This window comes from Schistocerca nitens, chromosome 7, assembly GCF_023898315.1.
Source record: "Schistocerca nitens isolate TAMUIC-IGC-003100 chromosome 7, iqSchNite1.1, whole genome shotgun sequence".
In the NCBI taxonomy this organism is placed as follows: Eukaryota; Metazoa; Arthropoda; class Insecta; order Orthoptera; family Acrididae; genus Schistocerca; species Schistocerca nitens.
This window is the reverse complement of record NC_064620.1, coordinates 567837410-567846480: the sequence shown is the minus strand read 5'-3', so window position 1 is coordinate 567846480 and position 9071 is coordinate 567837410. Positions and strand designations below refer to the sequence as shown.

Below are 9071 nucleotides of genomic sequence, written 5' to 3'. Positions count from 1 at the left end.
AGTAGCCAGTCCGCTTCCATTGATGCATGCCTGTATTCTTCGTGGTATACTATGCACAAGTTGGCACTGTTGGTCCAGATTGTCCCACTCCTCAACGGCAATTCGGCGTAGATCCCTGAGAGTGATTGGTGGGTCACGTCGTCCATAAACAGCCCTTTTCAGTCTATCCCAGGCTTGTTCGATAGGGTTCATATATGGAGAACATGCTGGCCACTCTAGTCGAGCGATGTTATCCTGAAGGAAGTCATTCACAAGATGTGCACGATGGGGGCACGAATTGTCGTCCATGAAGACGAATGCCTCGCCAATATGCTGCCAATATCCGATATCGATGCACTATTCGTCGGAGGATGGCATTCACGTATAGTACAGCCGTTATGGCGCCTTCCTTGACCAGCAGTGGCGTACGTCGGCCCCACATAATGGCACCCCGAAACAGCAAGGAACCTCCACCTCGCTGCACTCGCTGGACAGTGTGTCTAAGGCGGTCACCCTGACCGGGATGCTTCCAAACACGTCTCCGACGATTGTCTGGTTGAAGGCATATGAGACACTCTTCGGTGAGGAGAACGTGAAAGCAATCCTGAGCAGTCGATTCGGCATGTTGTTGGGCCCATCTGTGCCGCGCTGCATGGTGTCGCGTTTGCAAAGATGGACCTCCCCATGGACGTCGGTAGTGAAGTTGCGCATCATGCAGCCTATGGTGCACAGTTTCTGTCGTAATAGGACGTCCTGTGGCTGCACGAAAAGCATTATTCAACATGGTAGCGTTGCTGTCAGGATTCCTCCGAGCCATATCCGTAGGTAGCGATCATTCACTGCAGTAGTAGCCATTGAGCGGCCTTAGCGAGGCATGTCATCGACAGTTCCTCTCTGTATCTCCTCCATGTGCGAAGAACATCGCTTTGGTTCACTCCGAGGCGCCTGGACACTTCCCTTGCTGAGAGCCCTTCCTGGTACAAAGTAACGATGCGGACGCGGTCGAATCGCGGTATCGACCGTCGAGGCTTGGTTGAATTACAGACAACAAGAGCCGTGTACGTCCTTCCTGGTGGAGTGGCTGGAACTGATCGGCTGCCGGGCCCCCGTGCTGCTCATGTACGGTTGTTTACATCTTTGAGCAGGTTTAGTCACATCTCTGAACAGTCAAGGGGCTGTGTCTATGATACAATATCCACAGTCAACGTCTATATTCAGGAGCTCTGGGGACGGCGGTGATGCAAAACTTCGAAACCTGAACAATGACTCCCACATACTTGTGCGTGACCAGTAGTACGTGGACATTGTTGACTTTACCGCCAAGACAACGCCCGCGCCGGAGAAAAGGACGTTCTCAGCTCCCAAAGTTCCAGAAACCACCAATGCTTAAGAAGTAAGATCGCTACATTATATCACCATTGATGGCAGTGCTTCTTACAATTTGAGCACAAACACTGATGCACACACGTTCGTGCATCTACACATACATACGCAGGCACACACACAAGCACACACACAGACACACAGTTACATGAAGTACAGAAAATTTTGAAGCAACATAGCTGTAAACAAATGGGTTTTTGGAACTTGCACTACCTGTTATAGGATAGTTTGCAGTTCCTTGTTTAAATTCTTGCAATTCACTTTCTGAAAGTTCTGCTGCTCAGTGATCTAATGAAATTGACTAAAAAGTGAGTACTATGAAATGATTTTATCTTACGTGAAAAGTTATTCTAAGTTTGTATCGCACAATTTGCCATTCAAGTTTTCGATGTTCTTACTGACTGGCCATAGAACTTTCCTTTTTCCCTTTCCTCTCATGTTCATGTATATTGAAGCTTATATTTATAAACATCGCAGACAGAATAACATAGCTAGCTAACAGGCGGAATGTGCGTTTCAGTGGGGCTAACCTAGAACTTTTACGCGTGTCCATTTTTATAAACGAGCTGTGTGATTTGCTAGCCAAACAAAGTCGAGGACTGCCGATGGGTAGCGCCCACGGCCTTAAATCGCGATAAGGAGGGCGTTTCGTGTGATATACCAGCTCGTTTGTGATGTGCACCAACCACGATGGAATCCACGTCTGTCGTGAGGAAAGCGTCCCTTATGAGGACGACATGAGGGTTATATAGCTGTCTTACAGAAACACACCTTTTTTTAGACAGTGAGTCTTATCAGAGTGGCAGTTTCTTTTCCTTTCGGGAGGGGGGGCGTAATTAACCGTTAGTAGAATAGAGTTAAAAACAGGCCTAATATTCTTTACGATTCATTGAACAAAACATTACGTATTAAAAATTCGCACAAGAGTTTCATTTGCTTGGTTCTATCACTCTTGTCTGTTGTACAGTATTACGAATTTGCTTCACAATTTGTCGACATAGGTTATTGCATTAAAGCTGTTAACACAGATCACCTAAAAATCGATGGTGTGACACGCACTCGCGCCAAACGACCTTTTAGCGAAACCGTCCAACGACCAGAATACTCACAAAGTCTGACGGCTGTTGGAATTTAAGTAGGTGACGATGTGGAAAATTTTGTTCTGGTTTTTCGATACTGCTTTAGGATCCTTTTGCTCGTTTTGACTCAGGCACAGTGTGACTTTACAATACATTCCTTTACCAAGTTTCAGTGTGGTTTGGGGATTAATTGTGCATGTTTTCATTTTTAACGATTCATATGTGCCATTGTCTGCATTCTCTTTCGCCAAATGCTGCAGTGTTAAGTTTCCAATATACGCTGTTAAGCGCATGGATGATCATAGTTTCTCACTCTGTGTGTCACAACGTTTTACTGTATGGCACAGAACTACGGATTGTACCATGAAATTTTTATTTTGTCCAGAGGTCTAAACTTTGTAAATGCATAGTGTGTTGCATTAATGTCGGCCGTAACGATCCAAAATTAATGTCGTGGTATTCGCAATTATTTCTGAAAGTGTCCTACTGGGCAGCTTTAAAAGGGTCGAAACTTGTCCGATAAATGTGGTTCTCATGTGACACCCAATGGTTACTCCACGTTCGACGCCACTGAGCTCTCCAGGCCGACCTATTCCGCTGTTGTCGCTTCTCTTCTGACAACACAACAATCCGCGTCTCGTTTTATACCGTCGGGTCCGTTCCTGTGCTATCTATTTGTCAATTCCGCATTACACACGGATGTGTCGATACTTCTGATCAGGTGGTATACAGGGCGCTTATAAATTTGTTACAGTGTAAGGTGATCGTGTCATCTATATGCACGTCAGACAGGGAGCATGTTACGATACTGTTAAACAAACTTTGGTCTTGTCGTGGCACGATCTTTGCCTCTGCGTTGTCTGATACAGGGTGTTTCAAAAATGACCGGTATATTTGAAACGGCAATAAAAACTAAACGAGCAGCGATAGAAATACACCGTTTGTTGCAATATGCTTGGGACAACAGTACATTTTCAGGCAGACAAACTTTCGAAATTACAGTAGTTACAATTTTCAACACAAATGGCGCTGCGGTCTGGGAAACTCTATAGTACGATATTTTCCACATATCCACCATGCGTAGCAATAATATGGCGTAGTTTCTGAATGAAATTACCCGAAACCTTTGACAACGTGTCTGGCGGAATGGCTTCACATGCAGATGAGATGTACTGCTTCAGCTGTTCAATTGTTTCTGGATTATGGCGGTACACCTGGTCTTTCAAGTGTCCCCACAGAAAGAAGTCACAGGGGTTCATGTCTGGCGAATAGGGAGGCCAATCCACGCCGCCTCCTGTATGTTTCGGATAGCCCAAAGCAATCACACGATCATCGAAATATTCATTCAGGAAATTAAAGACGTCGGCCGTGCGATGTGGCCGGGCACCATCTTGCATAAACCACGAGGTGTTCGCAATGTCGTCTAAGGCAGTTTGTACCGCCACAAATTCACGAAGAATGTCCAGATAGCGTGATGCAGTAATCGTTTCGGATCTGAAAAATGGGCCAATGATTCCTTTGGAAGAAATGGCGGCCCAGACCAGTACTTTTTGAGGATGCAGGGACGATGCGACTGCAACATGGGGCTTTTCGGTTCCCCATATGCGCCAGTTCTGTTTATTGACGAAGCCGTCCAGGTAAAAATACGCTTCGTCAGTAAACCAAATGCTGCCCACATGCATATCGCCGTCATCAATCCTGTGCACTATATCGTTAGCGAATGTCTCTCGTGCAGCAATGGTAGCGGCGCTGAGGGGTTGCCGCGTTTGAATTTTGTATGGATAGAGGTGTAAACTCTGGCGCATGAGACGATACGTGGACGTTGGCGTCATTTGGACCGCAGCTGCAACACGGCGAACGGAAACCTGAGGCCGCTGTTGGATCACCTGCTGCACTAGCTGCGCGTTGCCCTCTGTGGTTGCCGTACGCGGTCGCCCTACCTTTCCAGCACGTTCATCCGTCACGTTCCCAGTCCGTTGAAATTTTTCAAACAGATCCTTTATTGTATCGCTTTTCGGTCCTTTGGTTACATTAAACCTCCGTTGAAAACTTCGTCTTGTTGCAACAACACTGTGTTCTAGGCGGTGGAATTCCAACACCAGAAAAATCCTCTGTTCTAAGGAATAAACCATGTTGTCTACAGCACACTTGCACATTGTGAACAGCACACGCTTACAGCAGAAAGACGACGTACAGAATGGCGCACCCACAGACTGCGTTGTCTTCTATATCTTTCACATCACTTGCAGCGCCATCTGTTGTTGAAAATTGTAACTACTGTAATTTCGAAAGTTTGTCCGCCTGAAAATGTACTGTTGTCCCAAGCATATTGCAACAAACGGTGTATATCTATCGCTGCTCGTTTAGTTTTTATTGCCGTTTCAAATATACCAGTCATTTTTGAAACACCCTGTACATTCTGAGCTGAAGTGTGGTAGGTGATGGACATATTCTGTAGTGCTACGTCGACTTGTGAATCTGATGGATGAAGCAAAATTTGTTGTTAAGGACAGCAAGGATGAATATGGTATCCACTGGAGATTAGCTAACAACGCCGCTTCTTCTGCGTCAGAGCGGGAATATTGGCCTATGACTATGGCCCACCAATGGTAGCCATATGAATTTTAACCAATACTATCATTTCTCCAGCACGAACGCCTGAAAACTCCCCCTTTATAAGAGGACGCGACACTCGTCCCTGACAGTGTTCTAGCAGTGGTGGACATCAGAAGATCCTGAGGAAGATCCCAGCAGAGGGGTCGAAACGTCGATCATTTTAGAAGAAACATGACTCGACCTAATAACTCAGACAATGACAACGGCCACGAATGCCTGCAGACTTGCGTAAGTATGAATATGTTGCATACAATGACAGGTGAAAGGAACATGAATGAAGAGAAGTAGTTTGAGGTAAGACTACAGCACTGCACAGTCAGTTAACTTGCTCAGAGCTGAGAGAAAGACCAACCCACTTTCCTGAATCATGCGTTAGCTTATTAATTGATTACGCTGTTCGATTTTTATAGAAATTGTCTGTTAACGTTGTGCCCTTTGTAAGTCATTGTTCACATTGTTATGCATAGTATCGTTCAGATCAATGGAATGTGTGAAGATGACGCGATTTTGTACTCTGTCTTTTTGACTATATACTTTCATTCTAAAATCGTTGTCTTTAAATATTATTTCGAGGGAATAGTTACTCTCCCAATACCACTGTTTATCATTACGCATTAACACGTCTCACAGTTTGAATACAGCTTGGAAATTTCATTTAGAAGCAAGAATGTAGCTTAGCCGCTGCCTGCTTGCTGTTTGCAGTTGCAGTAATCTGCAACGATGTTGTCAGTGCGTGAGCGAAGTTGACATTTATATTAGGGCCAGACAGTTGTTTTACTTCAGTTGCGCATTTAACAGAAAGACAAGCTGCATTCACATCAGTTACAGCGCAGTTCATGTTAGGTTCAAATGGTTCAAATGGCTCTGAGCACTATGGGACTTAACTTCTGAGGTCATCAGTCCCCTATAACTCAGAACAACTTAAACATAATTAACCTAAGGACATCACACACATCCATGCCCGAGGCAGGATTCGAACCTGCGACCGTAGCAGTCGCGCGGTTCCAGACTGTAGCGCCTAGAACCGCTCGGCCACTCCGGCCGGTTCTTGTTAGGTTGTGTTTAGTCAAAAGTTAGCATACGAGTTATAGTTGGATAACAGTTTGTGGGTGCATAGTTTTGGTAATACGTAGACTTTTACAGAGTGGGAGGTGAAGTTGGCCTAAATTTCAGACAGAAACAAATATAGTGGGGAGGTTACGACACAAAAATAAGCTTTAATTTGCGGAAAGGTAAATGAGTTACAGAAATATTCAATGCAGCACTGACTGCAGTACATTTTCAAGTTTTATTCCCGACATTCCTATGAGTTATTACAACAGTTAGCCGGCCGAAGTGGCCGTGCGGTTAAAGGCGCTGCAGTCTGGAACCGCGAGACCGCTACGGTCGCAGGTTCGAATCCTGCCTCGGGCATGGATGTTTGTGATGTCCTTAGGTTAGTTAGGTTTAACTAGTTCTAAGTTCTAGGGGACTAATGACCTCAGCAGTTGAGTCCCATAGTGCTCAGAGCCATTTGAACCATTTTACAACAGTTATCACGGAATCGTATAACGATGTAAAGCGCGCTCAGTGTTGTTTATGGTTTCCTCAAACCATATCTGCTACTACAGTTCACAGACAATTCAGGACTAAGTATCGCAATCCACCACCTCAAAGACAAACTGTTGTTCAAATTGTTCAAATGGCTCTATGCACTATGGGACTTAACATCTGACGTCATCAGTCCCCTAGATTTAGAACTACTTAAACCTAACTAGCCTAAGGACATCACACACATCTGTGCCCGAGGTAGGATTCGAACCTGCGACAGTATCAGCCGCGTGGTTCCGGACTGAAGCACCTAGAACCGCTCGGCCACCGCGGTCTGCCAAACTGTTGTAACTGACACAATGGTCCCACCGAAACTGGCTGTGTATCACACGGGACACTGAGACAGAGCCGGCCAGCAATCACTGACGCAGCAATTGAGCACTTCGGCAGTCTTACGTCTGCTCGGCTGTCTTACATCTGCACGTCTCGTTGATTTACCCAGAATACGAATGTAAGACTGCCGAACTTAATAAGTAGCTTCGTCAGACATTGCTGGCCGACTGTGCCTCGCGTCCTATGGCATACACAGCCAGCTTCAGTGAAATGATTGTACCGCCCAATAGCAGTTTGTCTTTGAGGATTTGGGCGGGAATAAAACTTGTAGATATACTGCATCCCTCGCTGTATTAAACATTTCTGTAAGCTACTTAGCCAACGGCCTCGCCGCAGTGGTATCACCGCTTCCCGTCAGATCACCGAAGTTAAGCGCTGTCGGGCTGGGCTAGCACTTGGATGGGTGACCATCCGGTCTACCGAGCGCTGTTGGCAAGCGGGGTGCACTCAGCCTTTGTGAGGCGAACTGAGGAGCTACTTGACTGAGAAGTAGCGGCTCCGGTCTCGGAAATTCACAAACGGCCTGGAGAGCGGTATTGTGACCACATGCCCCTCCATATCAGCTTCGAGTGACGCGTCGACGCGTGTGGGCTGAGGATGACACGGCGGCAGGTCGGTACCGTTGGGCGTTCAAAGCCTGTACGGGAGGAGTTTTTTTTTTTTTAGTAAGCTACTTTCCCTTTTCACAGTTAAATGTTGCTTTTGTACATCTATTTTACGAACACCCTGCATATTGAGAAAGTACATACTAATAAGATACTCTCTCGCAGTGAGAAATTCTGAAACTGCCATTAAGTCGTGGAAGGAGTGGATTATCATCAGACATTACCGTCAGCGTAACATTTAATCCTAGTGTATCACTTTTACTAAAAATCCCAGTATGGTGCTGACTATTAGGAGAAGCCTGTACTGTTCAGTTCTGTTCATGACCCACATGGTCGCCAACGGAGATGGTTACCCCCGCATATTTACATTGGCGCTAGGTGGGGAGGGCAAATCATAGATCTAAAAAAGTCTTCACGCTGTCCATAGAGACGTAATGTGTGTAGGTCAGTGCAGCTTCCCTGTATGGTGGACCTTATAAAACCGCTGGAGGCACTGCACCACCTCTTGTTCACTTCTCTCATCCCACTCGCACGATTCCTTTCTCCGTCGTTTAGCGCAGGTCATTCGTTCTCTGCCAACGTTACTTTCGTTGCAGCAGTCTGCCACCGTACTGGATATGAGAATTCTCTGAGCTTTGTTACGTTGGAGTCAGATTTGCGGAGTCAGAACTGCCTTTGTTTACGTCACATCGCGACAACGCGGTTCTACACAAATGGCAGACCTGTATGCTATCGTTAAGTTGGTAAGCGCTGCTGTAAATGTCGCCTCTTGCAAGGAACCCTTACAAGGGAACCTCCCCATCGCACCCCTCAGATTTAGTTGGCACAGTGGATAGACCTTGAAAAACTGAACACAGATCAATCGAGAAAACAGGAAGAAGTTGTGTGGAACTTGAAAAAATAAGCAAAATATACAAACTGAGTAGTCCATGTGCAATATAGGCAACATCAAGGACCGACATAACATAGGAGCGCCGTAGTCCCGTGGTTAGCGTGAGCAGCTGCGGAACTAGAGGTCCTTGGTTCTAGTCCACATTCGAGCTAAAACTTTATTCTTTTATTTTGAGACAATTATCAAAGTTCAGGCACTCACACATAACTTCGCTCTCCAAAATTGCAGGACATGTTCAGATTTGCTTGAACATATGCAGGATTTGACGGTCTACACACGAAAATTTGAAAACGTAAAAAACATATGTTTTGACAGAGCACAGGGAAAAGTGTGCGAATGTGAGACTTTCGGATTCATTTGTTGCAGTTTATGTGACAAACTCTTATGTTTTCATCACTTTTTTGGGAGTTATTATCATATCCACAAGAAAACCTAAATCGGGCAACGTAGAAGAATCTTTTTACCCATTCGCCAAGTGTACAAGTTAGGTGGGTCGACAACATATTCCTGTCATGTGACGCACATGCCGTTACCAGTGTCGTATAGAATATATCAGACGTGTTTTCCTGTGGAGGAATCGGTTGACCTATGACC

General features: G+C 45.6%; 1 pseudogene; it reads left to right on the top strand.

Moving 5' to 3' along the window:
• The first annotated feature begins 7297 nt into the window (after positions 1–7297).
• Positions 7298–7415, top strand: LOC126196066 (5S ribosomal RNA; annotated as a pseudogene).
• Positions 7416–9071: the final 1656 nt, after the last annotated feature.